The 27,500-nt window shown below is 34.5% G+C and overlaps 1 protein-coding gene across 1 annotated transcript in view; it reads right to left on the reverse strand.

The window, feature by feature from the left end:
- The window catches only part of LOC137615283 (capping protein inhibiting regulator of actin dynamics-like), a 542,330-nt gene extending 517,578 nt beyond the window's left edge, over positions 1-24,752 (reverse strand). The window contains 1 exon segment of the mRNA XM_068345017.1: positions 24,593-24,752. The gene's annotated coding sequence lies outside the window, so the exon portion shown is untranslated.
- Positions 24,753-27,500: the final 2,748 nt, after the last annotated feature.

Here is a 27,500-nt window from a genome sequence, read left to right on the forward strand (position 1 = left end):
CAGAAAATCCCTATTTGGCTACGGTCACAAGGGTTTGAGGTCTCATGCTCGCATTTAAACTGTACAAAATATCAATGAACATACAGTATATATATGTAAATGCATGTACGTCTGTGTGTACATCTACCGATATACAGTGTATATATATATATATATATATATATATATATATATATATATATATATATATATATATATATATATATATATATATATGTATATATATATATATATATATATATATATATATATATATATATATATATATATATATATATATATATCTTCATTTTTGCACCCACACACAAATATATTAGAAAGATTTCAATTTAGTCTCATTAATTTTTCACACCACAGGAAAAGAGCAAGTGTTCCGTCCTTTCGCTCGTAAATCTAATTCGCCATTAAACTTTCCAGTAATTACTATATTGCACTACGTTCTGACAGCATTGAAATTAAACATAGTTACTGAATATTTATATATTGCCCATATCAAATTGGCCAATAAAGGAAGCCTGGAATCTCTCTCTCTCTCTCTCTCTCTCTCTCTCTCTCTCTCTCTCTCTAGAAGAAGAAGAAGAAGAAGAAGAAGAAGAAGAAGAAGAAGAAGAAGAAGAAAATATATTTTCAAGCTAGAAAATTTTACATACGTTGATCTTATAGTTCAAACTATAGCAATATCAAAAGTAATAATAATATTGAATCTTTTATAACCTATTTCACAAAGCAAGGTAGACCACAAAACAAAATCATCGGACAAATGATAAGTCAAATAATTACATGGTGAAAAATGTAAGGTTTTATTAAAAAATTTTGAAACCTAAACGATATAAAGATGTTAAATCAACCATATCACAATGTGCAACAATGATTAATAAGGGGATACTTTTATGTCACTTTCAATTAATGATGTAGCTGAAACTGAAGTGATTAAAATACGTTATATTACGATTGGTAATTCCTGGTATTCCGATCATAATCAAACTTTGTTTTTATCGCATAAGTTTGGATGTATGAGCCTCTCGCATTAGTTCTAATTAAAAAGCATTACCAGTGAATAATCACGTTCATAAGTATTTTACTATATACCAAATATTACTGTGGTAATATCAAATCCAATTACTGAGCTTCCAGTGTGAAAAAATGTCTATCGCCAAAAGTATGAAAACTCAGGGGAAAAAAAGAAATGTGCCAAATACAAACCGCTCATCTGATGGGTTGAGTAAGTTTCATTTAATAATTATGTTTGTATTTTCTGCCCCCAAAAAGGTGTTTAGAATTACAAAACGATTAAAACACTACCCGTGTATCGGACAGTCAGTAATTCACCCGTGCGGTTGTATCAGGACCATAACTAACGCATGTGCTTGGTCGGTTTCATAGCGACAGAGCCACTATGTTGATATATCAGTTGAAGCAAAGCTGTGGTATGCCATTTACTTCAATTGTAAAGGGGAAAAAATGGCACGCTCAATAGAGAGTGCTTCTTCTAATATGCATGTTTTTTTTTTTTTTTTTTTTTTTTTTCTTTTTTTCTTTTTTTTTTTATTTAAAGAAATCCACATATTTCATTCAGTAACCAAAATATTTTCTTTAATACATTTAATACAGGATTAAGCCCTGAATCATTTTGGACAGGACGTTAATGAATATACTTTAATGAAGTATATGAAACACAGGTCAACTACAAGAAAATAAAATCATCCTAATCATATCAAAAGAAACGCCATTCACACACAGAAAATCCATTCTATTTTTTCAAATGAACGTTTTAAACAACAGCGTCACGTCTTAACATTAAGTCGTAATTACCACAAATATCGCTTCACATCATCACCATCTCCACCAAAATGAATGCAACCAAGTATCAACAATAAAACGCACCATGATATGCCCAGATGTTCAGTTGAACGGACACATATTCACGGAAAAATTAGTCATTTCTCGGCAAACAGATTGTACGGTAAACTTCACTGTTTGCTGAAGGAATGGAATTATGAGGCAGAATACCAGAGCATTGAGAGCAAACTAAAAAAAAAAAAAAAATATCAATGCTTTAAAACTCTAGGAGACAGGAGATATAGGCGGACCCTTTTCCCAAGATTTACTCATTAACAGCGAGGTAGAAACCAACATTTCAATAGAAGGAAAACAAACTTGTGCTCCTCATAGATATATACACATATACTGTAGACTGAAGAACTTGTTTATCTGTTACCGAAGGTAAATCTTACAATAGCACCTTACCGCAACCGTCTATCAATATATAAACATGAGCCTCACATTTACAATGAGATAAAATGTAACACTGGGGTTTTCGAGAATCTTTCAAAACACGTGAAAAATATAAGAATTGCATATTTTCTCACAAACGTGACACAATACCTCATAAGAATATAAAAAAGATTTACAATTAGCCATTGTTCATATCTTGTATGGATCATATAACACTCTTACACAGTTTATGTAAGACTTCGTAACAAAATACATGAAATAAATAGATAATTCTTAAAAATAACGTAAATTTCCACATACTGACTTCAATGAAAAATACATTGAAATAAACGACGAAAGTATTATGTGATGTTTACAAACAAAACATATATCTACATGAGAGGAACTCACCTTGTGGGCTGGCTATTCACCTCTTGAATAAACAAATGAAATACATAAAAAAATGTGAATAAATTATTTACTCTACGCTAGACTAGCTTCGTAAGAATATATATATATATATATATATATATATATATATATATATATATATATATATATATATATATATATATATATGTCTATATATATAAATATATATATATTTATATACATTATATATATATATATATATATATATATATATATATATATATATATATATATATATACAAGTGTGTGTATATGTATATATACATACATATATATATATATATATATATATATATATATATATATATATATATATATATATATATATATATATGTGTGTATATATATATATATATATATATATATATATATATATATATATATATATATATATATATACATATATATATATATATATATATATATATATATATATATATACATATATATACATAAACATATATACAGTATATATATATATATATATATATATATATATATATATATATATATATATATATATATATATATATATATATATATATATATATAAACATATATACAGTATATATATATATATATATATATATATATATATATATATACATAAACATATATACAGTATATATATATATATATATATATATATATATATATATATATATATATATATATATATATATATATATATATATATATATATCATCAGCCGCAGTTAGTACACTGCAGAATAAAGGCCTCAGACATGTCCATCTACTCCAGTTTGTTTAGGGTCTTTCTATGCCAGTCTATAACCACAAATTTTCTAATCTCGTCGTCTTCGCTTCCTTCTCCTACTTCGTTTGCAATCTCTAAGAGCCCATTCTGTTTTTCATCCTATCATCTTCATCAGCAACACTATACTCGATATACGCTGGGTAAAAACTTATTCAAGTTTGAGAGGGCAGGGGAACTTTGGCTCTTTCGAAGGATAGGCTGGGTCTCTTCTGCTGCTTATGCATTCCTAGGGTCTATATATATATATATATATATATATATATATATATATATATATATATATATATATATATATATATATATATATATATATATATATATATATATATATATATATATATATATATATATATATATATATATATATATATATATATATATATATATATATATATATATATATATCGTTCTTTTTCTTCTATTTCTTCTTCTTCTTCTAATTAGAATCTGAGCAATAAAACTCCAGAGAAATTATTGTCTTTCAAGGTAGTAGGTTGGCCAGGGCACCAACCGCCCGTTGAGATACTACCGCTAGAGAGTTATGGAGTCCTTTGACTGGCCAGACAGTACTATATTGGATCCTTGTCTCTGGTCACGGTACACTTTCCCTTTGCCTACACAGACACTGAATAGTCTGGCCTATTCTTTACAGATTCTCCCCTGACTTCAGACACCTGACAACACTGAGATTACCAAACAATTCTTCTTCACCCAAGGGGTTAACTACTGCAACGTAATTGTTCAGTGGCTACTTTCCTCTTGGTAAGGGTAGAAGAGACTCTTTAGCTATGGTAAGCAGCTCTTCTAGGAGAAGGACACTCCAAAATCAAACCATCGTTCTCTATTCTTGGGTAGTGCCATAGCCTCTCTGCCATGGTCTTCCACTGTCTTGGGTTAGAGTTCTCTTGCTTCAGGGTACACTCGGGCACACTGTTTTATCTAGTTTCTCTTCCTCTTGTTTTGTTAAACTTTTTATAGTTTATATAAGAAATATATATTTCAAAGTTGTTACTATTCTTCCTTTTCCTTGTTTCCTTTCCTCACTGGGCTATTTTCCCTGTTGGGGTCCCTGGGCTTATAGCATCCTGTTTTTCCAACTAGGGTTGTAGCTTAGCATTTAATAATAATAATAATAATAATAATGATAATAATATAAAAATATATATATGTATATATAAAATATAAAATATAAAATATACAATTAATTATTCTAGATCCTTCTACAATATGGTCTAGAAGTTTGGGGGGAGGCTTAAGGCGCCAAAGTTGCCAACCAGTCAAGTAGCAGACGAGTTACAACGAACATGGCGAGGCAACTTTCTCTCACCTATTTCCGCTCACCTACTCCTCGAAACCACAGAAATAAGAGTAAATCCAATTCAAGAATTTTCATGCACTTCCTAACCACATGGAAACATAACAATTACGTAATCCCTCATGTTCATACCTCGTATGGGTCATACAGCATACCTATGCGAGGTCATATAAGACTTTGGGACAATATATGCAAAAGAAAAAGTTAATTCTCAAAAATAACATAAATTTACAAACATTGAATTGAATGAAAATATAATTAAATGAATGATGAAAGTCTTATGTAATTTACATACATTACTTAAACCTACATGAGTGAAACTCACCTTACGAGCTGGCTATACATCTTAAATACACAAATGAAATACATGAATAAAATATTCACTAATATGCTAGACCACCTTTGTAAGATATATATATATATATATATATATATATATATATATATATATATATATATATATATATATATATATATATATATATATATGCATGTATATAATATATATGCATATATGTACATATATATATTACGTATATATGTATATATATATATATATATATATATAGAGATAGATAGATAGATAGATAGATATACATATATATGCGTATATGCATATACATACATATATATAGTGTGTATATATATATATATATATATATATATATATATATATATATATCATACATTGTCTAGAAGTTATTAGCCTTATTGTTCACAGGGCTGTAGAAACCTATTAGAAATGCCAAGAATAGCATTCTGTAGGTCTCAAGTTATTGTCATTTTCGTAACTTGATATTATTTATTGTAAACATAAATTACTGTACATGAAAGCTAGGGATGATGGGTTGGGGGACCCTTACATCTTTTATTATTATTATCATTATTATTATTATTATAAGTATTATTATTATTATTACTTGCTAAGCTACAACCCTAGTTGGAAAAGCAGGATGCTATAGGCCCAGGGGCCCCAACAGGGAAAATAGCCCAGTAAGGAAAGGGAACAATTCAAAATAAAATATTTTAAGAACCGTAACAACAATAAACTAAATATTTCCTATAAAACTATAAAAAAAAATTCAACAAAACAAGAGAAAGAGTTTTGATTCCTCCACACCTGAGAAAGGTGAAATTGGAATTGAAAATGATTCCGTAATAAATCCATATTCATGTCTTTTCAATATTAAAAATCTTCAAATAAAAGCTATTGCGTCGAGTAATACGCATTTTACTGTGTGCTGATTAGCGAAGTACGATTTAACAAGAGTCCTTTTATCGACCTCAGAATGTTTATTTAACGCCGTTTTATTTGTATTCATTCTAGTGTACCAACCGTGTGTCACACGATCGTACATAAATTATTTTGTATATCTTATGCTTGTATCTGCACTCTTCCCTCGCACTAAAAAGAACCAGAATAAACATGTCTGCATGTTTCCTCTCTAACATTGTCTGTTTCTCGAACATGTAATTTCCTGTTGCCTTGAGGTTTTGTATATAAAGGAGAGTGTTCTTTAATAAAGTTACTCAGTTGATTGTATCCTGCCTTTGAGTCATAACCTTTCTCTCAGCCGTCACATTGGTGACCCCGGAAGTCGACTCGCTCCCACCGCCTTCCACACCCACCCCCCTCGCCCCTCCATCGTTGGAACTATGGCAGACTCTACAGAAGTTGGCACTGCGGCTGCTCCATTGAAACTTTCATCGTTCTCCAGCGGAAAGGCGTTTCCTTGGTTTCAGCGCGCAGAAGTCCAGTTTTGCATCAACGGCATGACTCGCTCAACCACCAAAGCAGATTATGTTCTCGCGGCGATACCCGAGGACGCCTTCCCAGAAATATCCGACTGGCTTTGTGAACAAGGAGACACCCCAATAGCGTATGACGCCCTCAAAACATACCTTCTGCAGCAGTACTCGCCGTCGCCAGCCGCCCGTATAGCAAAGCTTTTTCAGCTCTCTCAACAACCGTTGGGGGACCAAAGGGCTTCGCTTGCCCTCAGGGAAATGACCAGTATCGCTCGCCTTCAACCTGCCGCAGACGGCTCTCCTCGTGAGGTGAACCTACTTCGTGCTCTTTGGATACGCCGTTTACTCGGACCTATACGCGCTGCCATACCCGATGTCGATAGTTTACCCATAAAGGACTTGATGACCAAAGCCGACACCCTTATGGACAGCCACATCAAGACCTCCATCAACGCCTCCACCCCTGACAAAGAGGATGCCTATTCAATGTCAACCAAAACTGACATGAATGCCGTAGAACATACACGCCTACCCTGTGACGTGCCGAAGCGGCGACAAAGCCACCCACCACCCACCAATCGCTCGCGCCCCAACAAACGACTTCTACAGCCACTTAATACCTCCCATCCGCCGCAGTTTTGCTACTACCACTTCAGATTCGGGGCAACCGCGAAGAAATGTGCCGAGGATTGTCAGTGGCCAAAAACCGTGTTTCTAATCTTTTCTTTTTACATGATGCAGGAACGGGCGTGCAATTTTTGGTAGACACGGGTGCTTGTCGTTCTCTTTTGCCAAGGACACTCTTCAAGACACGCGTAGTCTGTCTACATCTGCCGACGTCCGCTTGGTAGCTGCCAACGGATCTGCGATACCCACCTACGGTTACGAGAACCTCACATTAACGTTCGGAAACGGTAAATTCAATTGGAAGTTTCTCGTTGCTGATATCACAATGCCAATCCTCGGTGCGGATTTCCTCTCTCATTTCCACCTTCTGGTCGATGTCGCCCACCGACGATGGGTCAACACAGACTCGTACTGGTCAACACCTCTTCAACCCGCCCCTTCTAACCTCGCTCTCCACATCAGCGCACCCACGGATGACTACGCACACCTCCTCACGTCGTACCCAGAAGTTTTCCGTCCAGAACTTCGCCAAACGCCCACGGTTCCTGCCAAGCACGGTATTTATCATCATATCAAGATGACGGGACCCCCAGTCTTCGCAAGATTCAGATGTCTGGCACCGGAACGATTGGCAGCCGCCAAACAGACGTTCGCCGAAATGGAGGAAATGGGCCTTTGCCAAAAGGCTTCCAGCCCATGGTCGTCACCCTTCCATATCGTTCTGAAGAAAGACGGCTCCCTCCGTCCATGCGGGGATTACAGGCGCCTGAACATGCAAACAGAACCGGATCACTACCCCCTCCCAAATATTGCCGACGTGACCTCCTACCTGCACAAGCAAATGTTTTCTCTACGCTCTATCTCCTGAAGGGGTATTATCAGGTGCCTATGAACCCAGGAGACATCCCCAAGACTGCCATCACCACTCTGTTTGGTACATACACCTTCAATTACTCCTGTTTTGGCCTTCGTAATGCTGGGGCCATGTTTCAACGTCTCATGGATGGCATCTTAGGGGACCTCCCTTTCCTTGTGATCCGACGCAGTCCGAAAGCATTCCTACTAAACATTCGTGACAAAGAAGACTGGGTCTCCATTGATCGTCTAAAACCTGCTTATCTACTGCCAGATGACCCGCCTACAGTTCGCCTCTCTAGATCAGGGCGCCCTATTTAACATGTACAGGATGTCATTTTTAGGGAGGGAGCCATATACCAACCGTGTGTCACACGATCGTGCATAAATTATTTTGTATATATTATGCTTGTATCTGCGCTCTTCCCTCGCACTAAAAAGAACCAGAATAAACATGTCTGCGTGTTTCCTCTCTAACATTGTCTGTTTCTCGAACATGAAATTTCCTGTTGCCCTGAGGTTTTGTATATATAGGAGAGTGTTCTTTAATAAAGTTACTCAGTTGATTGTATCATGCCTTTGAGTCATAACCTTTCTCTCGGCCGTCACACTAGCTTACTTTGATTCATACCACAGAGGGAATACCTGTCATTACCTAAAGTGATCTACACGATTAAGAAAACATTAATGCCATATTCGCATTAGGACACTCAAGTCCAAGGATTTTTGTGTGTGCCAGTGAGAGAGAGAGAGAGAGAGAGGGAGAGAGAGAGAGAGAGAGAGAGAGAGAGAGAGAAATGGGGGCGAGTGAGTGTATGTAAGATAAAGGATAAGTGGCGCTGGATATTGACACACTGCAGCAGTACCTTCAAAGATTCAACCTTGAGGAGTGGCTTCGCTTTTGATTAAAACACCCAGGTAAATATGAAATAATATGACGAGTTATTTTAGTCGAAGGTGGCGTCTCAAGTATCCTGGGTGAAAAGATACGTTTTAAACATTCTCGACTATTTAAATGTCATAAATTTTTAAGAGTATGTTAATTCCCAATTAACAGTGGAGTACTCCTAAGGAATGTATTGTCACCTATGATGTTTATCCTCCTCAAGGATTTTGTAATGCATAAAATAGTTGGGGATGGTGGAGAAGGATTTGACTGGATTGGTAACCTGATATTAGCGGACCTAGAGTATTCTGATGATGCTATCCTTTTTAGAAAAACGCCAAAGGACGTGCAAATCTTGCTTACCAGAATGCATGAAATACCACATGAGGTTGAACTCAAGATAAATAAAAGAAAGACAGATGACGAGAAATGAAGATACAATGGAAGATGAAATATCACTGGAAGGAAAAAGGATTAATGAGATGGATTCATGCACATATTTGGGAACTATGATCTCTAATACATGGTCTTTAGAATTTGAGTTTAAAGAAAGATTGAAAAAAGCAAATCAGACAATGGCCTGAAATTACATAAACAAAATAAGGCTATATATCAGTTTAGTGAGATCCATGTTGCTATATGGACACGAGTCGTTGTAAGACAATGAAACAATATCCAACAGACTTTGTAGATTTGAGAACAAAGCCCTAAGAAGAATACTGGGAGTTAAATGGCAGGAAAGGATTAGAAATGAAACTATAAGAGACACTACTCAAGTCCCATTTGTGGATGAAATCATGACAAGGGATAGATGGAGATGGTTTGTGCATGCTTTTTGCCCTCCCAAAGGGAGATTAGGTCACCTAACTTTCAACTGGGCTCCACAAGGAACTAGAAGAGTTGGAAGACCCAGGCCTACGTGACTGAGGACTATTAAACGGGATGTGGCAGATGAGGAATGGAGAGGTATTGAATTAAAAGCTCAAGATAGAGACGACTGGCGGAATCTAACTGAGGCGTAGGAGGTGCAAATGATGATGAAGAGCTCATACCCAGTCCATGAACTTATAAACATTCCATTCACTTAGAAGTATTATATGACACAAAGATTAGCCCATCCATACTCATACATAGGTCTATGTGTAACACACAGTTGGCACGTGATGAGCACACAAGGTATATTAATCCTTGATAAGAAAATTTAAAAACTTGACTAGAGCTGGGTCTTAGTCTTAATGACACCCTCAATCTGTAAATAGCTATAAGACGAAAGTGTAATTTAGTATCTTTTATGGTCGTTTGACGCTCATAAACATTTACATACACATGTGCATCCATAGGCAATGTATAGGAATTATAAATATATAGCTATATACTGTACACACACATATACAGTATATATATATATATATATATATATATATATATATATATATATATATATATATATATATATATATATATATATTATTATTATTATTATTACTATCCAAGCTACAACCCTAGTTGGAAAAGCAAGATGCTATAAGCCCAGGGGCTCCAACAGGGAAAAATAGCCCAGTAAGGAAAGGAAATAAGGAAATAAATAAATGAAGACAACAAATGAACAATAAATCATTCTAAAAACAGTAACAACGTCAAAACAGACATGTCATATATAAACTATTAACAGCATCAAAAACAAATATGTCATAAATAAACTATAAAAAGACTCATGTCCGCCTGGTCAACAAAAAAGCATTTGCTCCAACTTTGAACTTTTGAAGTTCTACTGATTCAACCACCCGATTAGGAAGATCATTCCACAACTTGGTAACAGTTGGAATAAAACTTCTAGAGTACTGCGTAGTATTGAGTCTCGTGATGGAGAAGGCCTGGCTATTAGAATTAACTGCCTGCCTAGTATTACGAACAGGATAGAATTGTCCAGGGAGATCTGAATGTAAAGGATGGTCAGAGTTATGAAAAATCTTATGCAACATGCATAATGAACTAATTGAACGACGGTGCCAGAGATTAATATCTAGATCAGGAATAAGAAATTTAATAGACCGTAAGTTTCTGTCCAACAAATTAAGATGAGAATCAGCAGCTGAAGACCAAACAGGAGAACAATACTCAAAACAAGGTAGAATGAAAGAATTAAAACACTTCTTCAGAATAGATTGATCACCAAAAATCTTGAAAGACTTTCTCAATAAGCCTATTTTTTGTGCAATTGAAGAAGACACAGACCTTATATGTTTCTCAAAAGTAAATTTACTGTCGAGAATCACACCTAAAATTTTGAAAGAGTCATACATATTTAAAGAAACATTATCAATACTGAGATCCGGATGTTGAGGAGCCACCGTCCTTGACCTACTTACAATCATACTTTGAGTTTTGTTAGGATTCAACTTCATACCCCATAATTTGCACCATGCACTAATTCTAGCTAAATCTCTATTAAGGGATTCACCAACCCTAGATCTACATTCAGGGGATGGAATTGATGCAAAGAGAGTAGCATCATCTGCATATGCAACAAGCTTGTTTTCTAGGGCAAACCACATGTCATGTGTATATAGTATGAAAAGTAATGGGCCAAGAACACTACCCTGTGGAACACCGGATATCACATTCCTATAATCACTATGGTGCCCATCAACAACAACTCTTTGAGATCTATTACTTAAAAAATCAATAATAATGCTAAGAAACAACCCACCCACTCCCAACTGTTTCAGTTTGAAAACAAGGGCCTCATGATTAACACGGTCAAAGGCAGCACTAAAATCAAGGCCAATCATACGAACTTCCCGACCACAATCAAGGGATTTCTGTACAGCATTGGAGATTGTAAGAAGGGCATCACATGCTCCAAGGCCTTTACGAAAACCAAATTGCAAACTAGGGAATAGATGATTACCTTCAGCAAACCTATTAAGACGTTTTGCCAGAAGACGTTCAAAAACTTTAGATAATATGGGAGTTATGGAAATTGGGCGGTAATCAGTGGGACTTGAGCTACCACAAACACATTTACATAGAGGAGTAACATTACCAATTCTCCAACTAGTGCTAAAAGCTCCTCTTCTTGCTAACTTCCGCAAAATAACAGATAACTTTGGAGCTAAGAAATCTGCTGTCTTTATAAAAAACAAAGGAAAAATACCATTTGGGTCTACACCTCCATAAGCATCAAGGTCCATCAACAGAGCTTTAATCTCACGAGATCGAAAAGCTAAACTAGTTAGTTTAGCCTCAGGAAAACAGGAATGAGGAAGTTCAAGTTTTTCATTACTCTGTTTACTGTCAAAAACATCAGCCAAAAGGGTTGCCTTTTCCTTTGGACAATGAGTGACTGAGCCATCTGGTTTAAGTAAAGGAGGAACTGTTGCATCTACACCAAAGAGTGCAGATTTAAGGGTAGACCACCATTTATGTTCCTGAGTTGTACCAGAAAGTGTTTCTTTTATGGTTAAATTGTACTCGTTTTCAGTTGAGGCATAAACTCTCTGAGCAAAAGCTCGAAGCTGAGTATAGTTGTTCCAGGTCAAATCTGATCTGTTCCCCTTCCAAAGATGATAGGCCTCCTGTTTCTCCAAATAAGCACGTCTACAATCATCATTGAACCACGGTTTGTCCTTCACTCGATACCTTAGCACACGAGAAGGGATACGCCTATCAATTATGTTGACTAGATTCTCATTCAAAGGGACAACAGGATCTACACTATTATATAATTGTGACCAATTCAAGCACAAAAGATCATGTAAAATCCCATTCCAGTCTGCTTGGGATTTCATATAAATTTTACAAGAATATGATATATCAGGGACAGGCTGCTCAGTCTTCACTAATAATGAAATCAAGGCATGATCAGATGTCCCGACTGGAGAACCAACCTTACTAGTTATAACGCCAGGGGAGTCAGTGTATACGAGGTCCAAGCAATTACCAGACCTGTGAGTAGCTTCATTTATGATTTGCTCACAGCCTGATTCAGAGGCAAAATCTAAAGCTCTTAAGCCATGGCGATCGGTAGGAGAGATAGAACTTAACCACTCCCTATGGTGAGCATTAAAATCACCAACAAAGACAAAAGAAGCCTTTCTATCATCTTCTTGTATCTTAGCCATAATGGTAAGAAGACAATCGAAGATAGAATCATCTATGTCTGGATTCCGGTAGATCGAACACAAATAAAAGTTGTTATGCCTGCCACAAACTTTTATTACCTGAATCTCATGACATCCACATATACATATACATATATATATATATATATATATATATATATATATATATATATATATATATATATATATATATATATATATATATATATATCAGTATTTGACGGCCTATAAGACCCACAAGCATATATGACGCACCGTCATTTCAGCAGGTCAGTTTCTAGTGTATCTAAACATATATTGTCGAAAATAATTTAGCTGTACATTGCACAAGCAGAAAACATATCGTATAATTCCGTTCATAAGACGACCATTAATGCATTGTCTAGCATTTGTCGTATACTTAAAAATCTAACATAAATTCAATAAAGACCATTTCATATCATACTTTCGTTAAACACGCAACATAAAACCGAAAGCATTGCTCTGTTTTTCTTCATCACATATCATAACGAACAAACGAACGCATTTACATGTTTGTGTATAAGTTAGCTTTTGTAGCAACAGATGTCCTACCAAGTATTGATTATGAAATAATAATGTTATTGATTTTGTTTTACTTACCTTACCCTTAGTAATTATAAATAATTGAAATAAGAGTGATTCTTTATCAAGTTTTGCCTAATAAACACTGCCTAGAACAGGAAACATCGTTTTGTTTACGTTTCATCGCCGATCATAATAAAAAAAAAAAAAATAAATAAATAAAAAAAAACGCATTTACACATGAAAGCGATAACTAACAATACTAAGAGCTTTTAGTAAACATATTAACACAAATATTTTACATGCCATGTCCTAAAATTTCTACACGTCGTATAACAGAAAAACCATTTCGTTTGTGTTTAGTCAACAATAACAAAGTCCCGCTAATGACAGTATATGATAGAGATGGTGCTTGATTGGATAAAGATTGAGGATAATTCAAATCATTGCGCATCTTAATGAAAAATAAATATGCTAATCTAAATTTGATTACTACTTTTATTAGCGATACCATTAAAATTATCGAAGGCTCAAGAAAGAGAAAGTTAAAAGATTGCTGTGAACGCAACCATAACTCGATGTTTACATTTTCCCAGCTGATGTTTATAAACGAAAGTCACAGCATTTCACTTTAAATTACTTCAATTTTAACGACTTCATTTTAAAGCACCGGTACAATAATACTAGCAATAAAAATAAGATAAGATGCATGAAGTTTAGTCGGCCTTGGTTTAGTACAGGCAAAAGTACCTAGCGAAAGCTGCGTTAGATTAGCCTAAGCTTACGCAGGGTTAAAAGAATTCTTTTAACCCTGAGCTTACGGCAGGTCTCAAACTTTACATACGATGTATAAGACGAGGGGCGATTATATTAGTCAAAATTTTGGGGAAAAAGTGCACCCTATAGGCCGTCAAATACGGTATACACACACACACACACACACACACACACACACACACACACACACACACACACACATATATATATATATATATATATATATATATATATATATATATATATATATATATATATATATATATATATATATATATATATATATATATATCTATATGACATGCCATATGCATGACTTTTAGCTGACATGAGTCACTCTGTAAAAGGAAATAACTCAAAGTCATAAAAATTAAATCTAATTTGTATATCTATATAATCGTATTTAGAACAACAAATGTACCCACTTGTAGTCCACTGCAGTAAAAAGGCATTAGAAATGTCTCAACACGCTGGCTAGTGTGGTTTGGTGATGGTAGATTTTCGTCTGATTGTTCACGGCAAACCAACCTAGTGTAAATGGCTCCTTCTAGTACAGCTTTGCTGATCTTGGCGATACCTAAACTATTTCACCACATTAAGTTATCGCCAATCAGAACGGGATGTATATATATATATATATATATATATATATATATATATATATATATATATATATATATATATATATATATATATATATAATATATATATATATATATATAATATATATATATATATATATATATATATATATATATATATATATATATATATATATATATATGCATATATATACAGTATATATATATATATATATATATATATATATATATATATATATATATATATATATATATATATATATATATATATAGATAGATCGATAGATAGATATATAGATAGATAGATCGATAGATAGATAGATAGATCTATTCATGTGTGTATACTGTATTTGTAGAAATATTGATTTTTTTTTTTTTACCTCAGGCAATTTCCTTTAACAGGATGGCTACTGTCAGCTACTGTTATATAGGGTAGGCCTACATGCCTGAAAGAGTCTTATGCCTAAGAATGACGCGTATGTGGCTATACTCAAGGAGATTCCATTAGAGGGTGGCATCTTCATAAATAATGAGTGAATGCCAGTTCAGCACATAGAACAATATCAAGAAGTTCCCAGATGTTTATGCTTTACAGCCAATCCTTCTATCATGTTACAATGAAAGAAAAAGACAGGCATTTCTTTGACAAATGACTGTCTTCCAACTGATTGATATGTTGGGTAACACACCTGTATCTAGTCCGACCACCGGAAAATGGCTTATGTCTGTGAAAACTAAAAATATAGAGAAAAATAGGGGGAACACCAGACATTTGATGTTATCCAATATTTCATTTCCATTATCCATAGACAAGATACATTCCCATCCAACAGAAGCTTGAGTTGTTACATATCTGTAAAAATAATAATGGTCCCCAGGATATATGGACAATGCTTTGAGATAAATGTGTATAAAGGAATCAGGCCCGAGTACTTGAACGACCAAACTTTTTTCAAATGAAGAGAGTGAAGGTAAAGAGTGCCTTTCCCGTGAGAGAGTGAAGCTTCTGGCCCATGAGTTACTGGAGCTTCTGACCTATGAGTGAGTCTTAGAGACGATAAGTTGACTGTTCCTGACAATTTATATAGCCATGATACCATCACAAAGTAGTGAGTATTCAAAAGTAAAAATAATCTTGAGTTTCTTATCAGGTCAAAGAAATTTGTTTCTCACTTGTAGATCTGCTTTGTCAACTCACAAAAATTTAAAGGTGTTTATCCATGCTTGCTGATGTAAGTAAATACAGTCATGATGTTACTAACTAGCAAGAATGAGTGACTCGCCAACTGATCCTCAAATAATTGCAGTTAGCAGCGTTGGTCCCACCCTTTAGGTAGGCCCCACCCTGCCTTTGAAACATCTGAAAACAAGAACACACTCTAAGGGATGAAGTGGAGTAGAACTCGCACTAGGAGATTTCTGTCATCCAACAAAATTAGGCAATCTCATTTCTTGACAGAGTGGACAAGAAGTGAAGGGGAATTGATGAAAAGTGCTTAGTTTCTATGCAACTACCATTAGAAAAATCAAAAGCATATCATCCTTCGTGGGAATAGTTTCTCTAAAGACGACAAAAAATCCATAAAAGTCTGTCAAAATTGAGTTAGTTGTTCTTGACAGGACAACCACAGTTCTAGGCATTAATTTAGTTTGTTAACCTATGATACACATTGCCAAACACTGTCTAGAGTATGCAAAAAAATAAGAGAGACAAGCACAAACCTGGATTAATTGTGCATTGATACCAAGGTGATAGATATAGACTCAATGCACAAAACTTTAAGGGGATCGTAAACAGTATTTGGTTTATCATTTCCACAAATATTAATTATATAATTTTAACATTTTCATCAGTGTGCATCAAATCATAACACCCACCAACTTCCACCCTCAACCCCTCCAAACCTCTATGCTTTTTTTAATAAAATTTCCAAAGCTTCACAGCTAATCCTATTTCGAAAGCCTAAAATTTTTATCACAAAAAGAGCTAATATTCCTTGGAGTTCAAATTTGTTTTAAATAATTTTTTTTTTACTTCATATAGTTTTTTATGAATATTTCAACATTATTTGAAATTATTTTGGAAAAAAAATTCCCCAAATTTCCTAGAGAATCTTGGTAAAAATAAAAATTCAGAGTGCTAAGATTTCATAAGGATGACAGGTTGCACCCTTTTCTGCAGGCAAGAAAAAGCTTTCTTCACGATTTACGATGTTGATTTTGATGCTTGGGGATTGAAGGGGGTGCGCTCCCCTTATGAACCAAACACGAGCGAAAAAAAGAAGGGGTATTATCTGGAAACATCCCAACCTGGCAATCTACTGGATGGGGGTTCGAGAGCCGCGTAAGCGCAATAGTTTCTAGTAGTGTGCGGAACCTTACTATTCTTGTGAGTAAAGGATTGGGGGTTTGGGGAGCATATAGGTCTACCTGCTGAGTCATCAGCAATCATTGCCTGGTCCTAGCTGGATAGAGAGGGGCTATCTGGGGCATTATTCTATCTCTTGTCTTAGCTATTCATGACGACTTTTAAACCCTTCAACTAAAGCTTGCAACAGGCCTTAGCTATCTGGTTGAAGGGGATTCACATTAAAACACAATAGCTAATACAATTGGATGAAAATATATTTTTTAGTCCTAGCCTAATTTTTCTGAAATGTGAACATTCGTTCTTCGCCAGCTTACTCTACGTACATTACTATGTTCCAGTTCCAATTCAATTTACTTACAATTTTATTTTTGATGACACTAGCGACTTATTGAGACACAAAACTGCATTCTAGAGATATTCTTTTAATCCCATGTGATTTTTATTATTTCTCATCAACAAAGAAGTTTACTGAAAATCTGTAGGCTTTTCTCTACTGTACATACAGACAACTCTCTCTCTCTCTCTCTCTCTCTCTCTCTCTCTCTCTCTCTCTCTCTCTCTCTCTCTCTCTCTCTCTCTCTCTCTCTCATTATATAAACACGAAGGTCAAAATATTCTGAATAGAATCTTCATGATTTACTAAAGAAAAAAAAAAAACTACGATGGAAACTTTAATGTCTATTTATGAATGAAATAACGAACCACCCTCATATATGCTAGCGCCATATCTTCCACGTAATCACTAAAGATAAGATTTACTTTTAACTCGTATGTACTTAACCTAATCCATCTACGAAATATTTGTCTAAGTCACTTTTAATCTAATAATATGTTTCATTAATATCAATCTTGCTTTACGTTGACTTACACACTTTTTTTCTAAGTAAACCGACTATATGACAACCACTTCAGTAGCAAAAACCTTTGAAAAATGTAAGATAAAAAAAAAAAACCTGAGAGACAAAACCAAAACATGTTTCCCTCTACCACGGTAAGGGCACATGACCAATATTCTAAAATTCCGAAAAAAAAATATATGTATATACAGTACATATTTAAATCCAAGGTTGTCTGTTGGGGAGGAGGAGACGCTCTACAGACGACCTAAAAATGACAGGAGACTGACATATCAGGAGCAGACCCCTAAGGAAAGGCGTGCTACACTGACTAACTTTTCTTCCTCTTTATTTTCCATTTCTTCTTGTGGATGCAGTATTCAAGAGACATACACTAAAGCTACTCTAACCATTGTTGTTGCTGACAGTAGCAGAGAAGCTTCATTTTTTTTTTCTCATTTTTGGACTAAGGTCTTCCACTTATTTAGTATCTGTTGGGGATGATATAAGTGAACATTACTATTTACAATGTTTGCATCATTATTCACTTTACCATTGCCATTATTGCTGTATGATCTAGTTAAGAAAATGTTACAATATTAAGGTGGGTTTATCTTTATCTATAATTTTGAGAAAGATTAAAACCCACCCCTTCCCTCCCATCTCCTACCCAATACCTTTAAATATACTGAAACTAGCATTACTGTATTGTTTGCAAGAAACTATAGAAGTAATTACAAACAATATATAAATATATATATATATATATATATATATATATATATATATATATATATATATATGTATATATATTTAAATATATATATATATATATATATATATATATATATATATATATATATATATGTGTGTGTGTGTGTGTGTAATCTTTATAAAGAACACATTTGATTGCAAGTTATTTCATCTAAAATAAAAATAATATGATACTCGAAAACTCGGATACCATTTACACAGCAATTTACTTTATAATGTATTAGAATGCCGTAATGTTTGGGATCTTGCTGAAGTAGAAAACCTTCAAAAGAAGCTTCAACAAATCACTACAAATTACACACGATTAGACTGATAATGGGTCATATACCCTATGAATTATAGGCCTAACTAATGTCACTGGGTGCTGAAGGAGAGAGAGAGAGAGAGAGAGAGAGAGAGAGAGAGAGAGAGAGAGAGAGAGAGAGAGAGGGGGGGGGGGGGGGGGGCTCAGCTTTTGAAGAATCCATGTTTTAACTTCCCTTCAGCTTCATTCAGACTTACGGGCAAACTAATTGACCTCTCCTCGGCTCAAGGCTGACTTCGACGGTCATTGAATTCCTAGAGATCGTAATGAACAGTCGTTCAATTAAGTGACTTTACATAATTGGAATCGTAAATCCACTTCCCCATTAGGCAGAATTGCTGCCATAATGCAGGAAAACGGTACTGGGTGGTAGGTACCTTTGGATGCAACACAAAATTAATATGGTATTACGCCTGATATGTATTAATGTAAGAAAAATGAACTCTCTGTCTAACCATGTGCAGAAAACTTCCACAGCATAAATATTTGTACGGTATAAATCATATATATATATATATATATATATATATATATATATATATATATATATATATATATATATATATATATATATATACAGTATATATATATGTATATGTATATATATATATATATATATATATATATATATATATATATATATATATATATATATATATATATATACAAATGCAGCCTTTTCTAGTTCACTGCAAGGCAAAGGCCTCAGACATGTTAATTCGTGTCTGGGGCTTGGACAGTTTTCGCCACCACGATGGCCAGCGCTGATAGGTGATGGTGGGAGATTTTCGTCAGACCGCTCACAGCAAACTAACCCTTTCATCATGTTAAGGTATCCCCACTCAGAAAAGGATATATATATATATATATATATGTATATATACAAATTATACATTATATATACATATATATATATATATATATATATATATATATATATATATATATATATATATATATATATATATATATATATATATATATATATATACATATGAACATATATCACAAGCACACGTGATTTTAATTAATGTAAATATCACCCACGAAATGCATTTAATACCGAATTCTATCTTGGGAAATACATATCCACTTGGAATTCATTTTATGGTAACAGCTTCTGGCCGGGTGGTGATTCGAACCACCACCTGTACGGCCAGAAACTATGCTGGCAGGGACCCTATCGACTCAGCTATCAAGAGAGACTAAAAGTTTATGACAAGTCCCCCTACATTTTCCTGTCAAATTCAGGATTCTGTTCATAGACTTGAAATAGACCCATCTCCACCATGATAGCCGAATCGTGAGTTTGCAACACGTGGTTATTTTAATGAACATATATCACAAGCACACGTGATTTTAATTAATGTAAATATCACCCACGAAATGCATTTAATACCGAATTCTATCTTGGGAAATACATATCCACTTGGAATTCATTTTATGGTAACAGCTTCTGGCCGGGTGGTGATTCGAACCACCACCTGTACGGCCAGAAACTATGCTGGCAGGGACCCTATCGACTCAGCTATCAAGAGAGACTAAAAGTTTATGACAAGTCCCCCTACATATTCCTGTCGAATTCAGGATTCTGTTCATAGACTTGAAATAGACCCATCTCCACCATGATAGCCGAATCGTGAGTTTGCAACACGTGGTTATTTTAATGAACATATATCACAAGCACACGTGATTTTAATTAATGTAAATATCACCCACGAAATGCATTTAATACCGAATTCTATCTTGGGAAATACATATCCACTTGGAATTCATTTTATGGTAACAGCTTCTGGCCGTACAGGTGGTGGTTCGAATCACCACCCGGCCAGAAGCTGTTACCATAAAATGAATTCCAAGTGGATATGTATTTCCCAAGATAGAATTCGATATTAAATGCATTTCGTGGGTGATATTTACATTAATTAAAATCACGTGTGCTTGTGATATATGTTCATTAAAATAACCACGTGTTGCAAACTCACGATTCGGCTATCATGGTGGAGATGGGTCTATTTCAAGTCTATGAACAGAATCCTGAATTCGACAGGAATATGTAGGGGGACTTGTCATAAACTTTTAGTCTCTCTTGATAGCTGAGTCGATAGGGTCCCTGCCAGCATAGTTTCTGGCCGTACAGGTGGTGGTTCGAATCACCACCCGGCCAGAAGCTGTTACCATAAAATGAATTCCAAGTGGATATGTATTTCCCAAGATAGAATTCGGTATTAAATGCATTTCGTGGGTGATATTTACATTAATTAAAATCACGTGTGCTTGTGATATATGTTCATTAAAATAACCACATGTTGCAAACTCACGATTCGGCTATCATGGTGGAGATGGGTCTATTTCAAGTCTATGAACAGAATCCTGAATTCGACAGGAATATGTAGGGGGACTTGTCATAAACTTTTAGTCTCTCTTGATAGCTGAGTCGATAGGGTCCCTGCCAGCATAGTTTCTGGCCGTACAGGTGGTGGTTCGAATCACCACCCGGCCAGAAGCTGTTACCATAAAATGAATTCCAAGTGGATATGTATTTCCCAAGATAGAATTCGGTATTAAATGCATTTCGTGGGTGATATTTACATATATACATACATATATATATATATATATATATATATATATATATATATATATATATATATATATATATATATATATATATATATATACATATGTGTATATATATATATTTATATAGATTTTATATATATATATATATATATATATATATATATATATATATATATATATATATATATATATATATATATATATATATATATATATATATATATATATATATGTATACTGTTAATATATTGGGATAGCATTAGTGGACTATGAAAAAGCCTTTGATAGTGTACAACGGCTAATTTTGTGGTGAGTCTTGCGTTATCATGGAGTTCCTATTAAATATGTAAATTTGATTAAGTCTGTTCATGAGCATAGCAAGTGTAATGTTATTGTTAGTGGAACCCTGTCAAAGGAATTTCCAGTGAACAGTGGAGTACTCCAAGGGAATGTCTTGTCAATTATGATTATCCTCCACATGGATTTCATATTGGAGATGGCCGAGAAGGACTGGGCTGGATTGGTAACAGGAAATTAGTGTACCCAGAGTATGCTGACGATGCTGCCCTTATCAGAAAAACGCCACAGGACTTGCAAAGTTTGCTTACCAGAATGCATGGAATATTACACGAGGTTGGGCTCAAGATAAATAGAAGAAAGACAGGTGATGAGAATGGAATATGACATTTTCAATGAGGTGTATGAAAGTTGAGTTTCCTTATATTCTTATCCCAAGTACAAGTTCACGATAGAACTGACCGACAGAAAATGTGAAAGTTGTAATGGGATACAGTGTAACTTTTTTCAAAAACAATTGGTATCCTAATGGATGAAAGCTGGATAGGCTAATTAGATTGAGACGAGTCATTGACTACTTTTGTTCAAGTTTCGAAAATAGTTGTCTTAATAGTTAGTGATGTAATATTTTCCCGGATGAAGTGATGACATAAGTAAAAACAATGCAGATCGTTGGACACAGGTTTGCCAGATAGCAAAAGAGGTCGGGAATGGAATGTGGTGAGCCTGTTGTTTACAGCGAATGAAGCAATGGTGGAAGACATTAAAAAGAAATTGAAGACTTGCGAAGTTTTGATTTTAAAATATATGTCACAAACAGTAAATTCAAGAGATTAATTAGAAGCCAAGTACGCAATGGACAATGAAAAACAGGTTCGTTCATTTGAATAAACATTAATGTAACTGATGACACTAAAGGCTAAGGTGAATCACATAATTGGTGAAGCAAGGAAGGTTACAGGGTTAGAGAATGGTTTTAGAGGAAACAAAAACTCAAAGGCGAACTTGAAAGCAATGGTTATAACATATGAGGAGATTGTCAAATGTCCTTAATAGAGAGAAGTATAGATGCGGAATGTAAATAATGACAATATGGAATTGGTTCAGATAAATTGTTTTTGTGTAAAGCAATTGATGTATAGGGTAAATAGGCTAGCCAAGGTAAAGAGCTGCCTTCGCATATTAAGATCATGCTTGGGGAATAAAGGGGGATAGGTTAATAGGAGGCAACCATAAAAGCGAAATTCTGAAAGGGGGAAGTGTGTCAGGTGTTTTCGAAGTCTGCACATATGGGCCATTATATCCATAAGTGTGTTCGGGGTAAAAGTGGCAGGTACAGTGAGTAGAGATCAACATGCTACTGATTTAACGTCTGCTCTGGCATGATAAACTATAGATGAAGTGGAAGTTTTCTGCAAGGGGTACTTATCCTTGATTCAGTAGTTAAGATATCAACATCACACTAGCTTCACTGGTTTTCTCTATAGCTCCCTTGTGTGTGTAAATGGCTTACCGACTTCAAACACACATACCTGTACATATACAGAATATATATCATCATCATCATCTCTTCCTATTGACGCAAAGAGCTTCGGATTGATTTCGTCAGTCGTCTATCTTGATTCAATACTTCTCCATGCATCATCTCCTACTTTGCACTTCATAGTCCTCAGCCATGTAGGCCTATGTATACTGAATATATATATATATATATATATATATATATATATATATATATATATATATATATATATATATATATATATATATAGAGAGAGAGAGAGAGAGAGAGAGAGAGAGAGAGAGAGAGAGAGAGAGAGAGAGAGAGAGAGAGAGAGAGATTTATTCGTTAAGGTGTAGGTCAAGTATCACGAAAGCCCATTCACCTAGGCTAATACTTGAACGTCTAGCCCTCGAGTAAGCCCACCAGCAGAAAATTTACATTCTAATGCGCGTGAGATCCTCATTGGATTAGGAGTGATAGTTATTCCTAAGGTAATGTATCATTTCTTATTGCATAGCCAACATGAAAAATTATAGAAAAATTTTCATATGAGCCTAAGCAGATCTTGACTTGAATTTTGGCCTTAGAAACATGATGGGTACCTACCTGTTCCTTGTGCATGTGGCGAGCAAAGGCTCTGGACAATCGTTAGCACGTTAATCTTAAGCGACGCCCTCCTATCCCCCTAGTTCATTCCTTAGTATCCAACCAACCAATCATGAAGGTGCATGATCGATAGGAATCATCACGATCATGCCCCCTTCCGTTCCCCTAACAAACACCTCCATCACCCTTTGCCACAAGGATTGATATGGAGGGAAAGGTGAGAGCAACGTTTTCAATGTGTGCAGTCTTTCATTCTAATAATAATCAACGAAGACAGTATTTCCACAAAAACGTACTTTTTCATGGAACAATTTCAACAAATTTTAGATAAATATAAAAATTAGATGCCAAATCTGCACGCAGAGTGCAGGAAAAATACATGCATGCTTGCTCCTTTAAAGAAAAAGTTAACTTACCTACGATGCGGTTTCCTTTCTATTAACTATATCTTTACCACTGTTCATGCATTTGTAATACTCTTAGGCCTGCTTAGACCCTACACGAATGTTTTCCCAGGCCTTTCAAGCGACGAGTCGCTAGACAAAAGAATGTGTTCCACGTACACCTTAACTCCACCGATTCCAAGTGACAACTAACTGGAGTGGCCACATAGCGACTCTATAGCGGCACCCGACCAACGAGGTGTTGGGGGAAGGGGGGGGGGGGGGGGAGGACAACCACCAAGTGAGGGGAGAGAAGTTCCCACCGCTTGGCCGCCACCGTGTTCTCCCCACAACAGTCATACTGTACACTGAAAGAAACACTCCCTCAAATCCATGGCAAGGAAATCCAGATTACTTATGGATAATATGTGATTTGATAACTTCCCTGTGTTGTTAAACTTCCGTTATATTTCCTTAACCGTCTAATAACATTTAACGTTTGATAAAAATATCCTAGATGATGAGAATAAATGTTATTTTCGATATCAGTACCATGGTTCATAAATTAATTTGAATTTATCTGCGCCTGATACTTAGCAAGTAACCTGCTTTAAAGGACAATGAACTCTGTTCAGGCCGTGGCAATCCCAGTTATTGTTCTAGCTGAAAACCTATTTTGCTGACCTTGTGCTGGTTACTTAGTGACAAGAGACCAAGACGCCATCATTCAAAACATTTAACAAAAGTCTGCTTTAGTAATATCATTCAGGAAGATTGTGGTATATTTAATAACACTAGCAGTGTATAAATATAGAATTAAACCTCCTCTCCTCTCTTATTAGTAGTCATTTTCACTTTTATTTGGCGATATATATATATATATATATATATATATATATATATATATATATATATATATATATATATATATATATATATATATATATATATATATATATATATATATATATATATATATATATATATATATATATATATATATATATATATATATATATATATATATATATATATATATATATGTCGAACAATACTAAATAAAATGCAACAAACTACAAAACTATGCCCATATATTCAAACACATTTGGAAGCAATTATGCATTGCAAACGTGAAAAAAACATTTAGTCAGTTTATATTGAAAATATATGTTTTGCTTGGGAGTTTATTTGCTTAGAAAATTATTTCACCCTTAAACTTCGTAAAAAGATGTCGAAAAAGTAATCTTTTTAGTTTTTCGCTGTTTTTTAAGATTTGAACAACGGCTGATGCAATTTGCCGTGCCAGAAGCCTCTGCTGTAGAGTGACCACTAGTATCACAGGGACTGGGTTCCATGATCATCCTGGATTTTTGGAAGTCAATTGCCTCCTAAGGTTCAGTCATCCATTTAATGGTTCGAAAAGGTTATGACTGCCATGGTTTTAGCATCTACCATACCGGACATTTTTGACTTGATTAGAGGGATTTTAGTCATAAGGAAGTAAAGTAGAACCAACACAAAAAATGATAAAACAAAATGGGTGGTCCTGGGGCCGAAGGGACGCTGTAAACACCTTTTCATAATATCGACAGTACATCGCGGGATGTGTACTAACAGCACTACCCTCTTACTGAAACCAACTATATTAGCAGGGTCGATTCGAATTCAGCCATAGTTGACCTAAATCCTTGCCTTTGCGTACCCCTGGTCCCAAGTCTTTTCCTTTAGGTATAAAATAAACTTTTCTTTTGATTTCTCCTCGTGACGGGAACTCTATTCTTAGTCATCTGCTCTTTAAATACCGTAGTTGTTAATGTCTAACTAACGAAGAAGAAAACATTTGCTGAATTTTAATTTTCTCTTATACTACTCTCAATGTAGTTGTTGGATACTGCCAAGGGGCCCTAGGCAAAATGAATGGTGGACAACTTTATATCATCACAGGATTGACATTCCTTTCAGCATGACAAGAGCGGATGCCACTCAGCAGCAACAGTAGACAGAAACACTTGTTAATAAGTATTGCATGAACTCCAACCTCTGCCAAGGTCTGCTCGGAAACCTATTACAAATCCTTCCTGTTATTGTTTTCATCATACAAATTACTTAATTGTTTTTTTTTTTTTTTTATCAGCAATTTTCCAAGTGGCAGTCTGCAAGCGATTGTGATTACTTCCCTCAGCAAATTTTGCCGATTAGGAAAACCGCTATGTTCTTAGAATAACTTCAAAATTCTTTAATTGCTCATTGTATGAAGAACAGCATAAACGCAAAAATGATTGGTTGAGTTTCTAATATAAAATACGGAGATGAACCACAATAAGATCAGACAAGTTTATCAAAACAGGAAAAAACTTGGCATTAAGCCACCTGAGCAAACTTTATATATATATATATATATATATATATATATATATATATATATATATATATATATATATATATATATATATATATATATACATATATATATATATATATATATATATATATATATATATATATATATATTTATACATTAGCAAAATGATGGAACTTAAGAATATATGGTACGAGTTTAAGTTTTAAAAATCCCCAATTACCGTGGTCATAGTTCTGGTGAGCACCGCATGTTTGAGTGGCGCTGTCGACGTGTTGCCAAGCAACAGACGGAACCTAATCTCTGCCAATATCACCGACTGGCAAAAATTACACTACTATGTTTATCGTAATTCTTATCATGAAATATCAGTATCAGATAACTTGGAAAAACAAAGTGTTACTTGAAACTTTAATTTTAAAATTATTTATTAAATAGAAATGAAAACTATATTACCCATCAAAAATTATGCAGATGAATTTAAACATTAAATCTCTATTAATGGTGTTTTCTGTTCTCATCTTTTTGCCACTGATTATGCTAAGGAAAATCATATGTTGATAAACTATGGTTAACTATATA

Source organism: Palaemon carinicauda, chromosome 21, assembly GCF_036898095.1.
Source record: "Palaemon carinicauda isolate YSFRI2023 chromosome 21, ASM3689809v2, whole genome shotgun sequence".
Lineage (NCBI taxonomy): Eukaryota > Metazoa > Arthropoda > Malacostraca > Decapoda > Palaemonidae > Palaemon > Palaemon carinicauda.